The sequence below is a fragment of the Triticum dicoccoides genome, chromosome 3A (assembly GCF_002162155.2).
Source record: "Triticum dicoccoides isolate Atlit2015 ecotype Zavitan chromosome 3A, WEW_v2.0, whole genome shotgun sequence".
NCBI classification, from domain to species: Eukaryota; Viridiplantae; Streptophyta; class Magnoliopsida; order Poales; family Poaceae; genus Triticum; species Triticum dicoccoides.
In genome coordinates, this window is record NC_041384.1 from 605,435,080 (window position 1) to 605,436,929 (window position 1,850).

Here is a 1,850-nt window from a genome sequence, read left to right on the forward strand (position 1 = left end):
CCTGATGTAAACCTTCCCGTAAGTTTGGTAGGAAGGTACCAAAGTAATCCCGGCAAGGAACACTGGACAGCGGTCAAGAATATCCTGAAATCCCTGAAAAGGACTAAGGAAATGTTTCTCGTTTATGGAGGTGACGAAGAGCTCGCCGTAAAGGGTTACATCGACGCTAGCTTCGACACAGATCTGGATGACTCTAAGTCACAAACCGGATATGTGTATAATTTGAATGGTGGGGCAGTAAGCTGGTGCAGTTGCAAGCAGAGCGTCATGGCGGGATCTACATGTGAAGCGGAGTACATGGCAGCCTCGGAGGCAGCGCATGAAGCAATTTGGGTGAAGGAGTTCATCACCGACCTAGGAGTCATACCCAATGCGTCGGGGCCAATCAAACTCTTCTGTGACAACACTGGAGCTATTGCACTTGCCAAGGAGCCCAGTTTCACAAGAAGACCAGGCACATCAAGCGTCGCTTCAACTCCATTCGTGAAAATGTTCAAGATGGAGACATAGATATTTGTAAAGTACATACGGACCTGAATGTAGCAGATCCATTGACTAAACCTCTCCCTAGAGCAAAACATGATCAACACCAGAATTCCATGGGTGTTCGATTCATCACAATGTAACTAGATTATTGACTCTAGTGCAAGTGGGAGACTGTTGGAAATATGCCCTAGAGGCAATAATAAAAGCATTATTATTATATTTTCTTGTTCATGATAATTGTCTTTATTCATGCTATAATTGTGTTATCCGGAAATCGTAATACATGTGTGAATAATAGACACCAACATGTTCCTAGTAAGCCTCTAGTTGACTAGCTCGTTGATCAACAGATAGTCATGGTTTCCTGACTATGGACATTGGATGTCATTGATAACGAGATCACATCATTAGGAGAATGATGTGATGGACAAGACCCAATCCTAAACATAGCATAAGATCGTATAGTTCGTTTGCTAGAGTTTTTCCAATGTCAAGCATCCTTTCCTTAGACCATGAGATCGTGTAACTCCCGGATACCGTAGGAGTGCTTTGGGTGTACCAAACGTCACAACGTAACTGGCTGACTATAAAGGTATACTACGGGTATCTCCGAAAGTGTCTGTTGGGTTGACACGGATCAAGACTGGGATTTGTCACTCCGTATGACGGAGAGGTATCACTGGGCCCACTCGGTAATGCATCATCATTATGAGCTCAAAGTGACCAAGTGTCTGGTCACGGGATCATGCATTACGGTACGAGTAAAGTGACTTGCCGGTAACGAGATTGAACAAGGTATTGGGATACCGACGATCGAATCTCGGGCAAGTAGCATACTGATTGACAAAGGGAATTGTATACGGGGTTGCTTGAATCCTCGACATCGTGGTTCATCCGATGAGATCATCGAGGAGCATGTGGGAGCCAACATGGGTATCCAGATCCCGCTATTGGTTATTGACCGGAGAGCAATCTCGGTCATGTCTACATGTCTCCCGAACCCGTAGGGTCTACACACTTAAGGTTCGGTGACGCTAGGGTTGTAGGGATATGTATATGCAGTAACCCGAATGTTGTTCGGAGTCCCGAATGAGATCCCGGACGTCTCGAGGAGTTCCGGAATGGTCCGGAGGTAAAGAGTTATATATAGGAAGTGCTATTTCGGCCATCGGGACAAGTTTCGGGGTCACCGGTATTGTACCGGAGCCACCGGAAGGGTCCCGGGGGTCCACCGGGTGGGGCCACCCATCCCGGAGGGCCCCATGGGCTGAAGTGGGGAGGGGAACCAGCCCATAGTGGGCTGGTGCGCCCCCCAAGGCCCACCCCTTGCGCCTAGGGTTAAAACCCTAGGGTGGGGGGGGGGG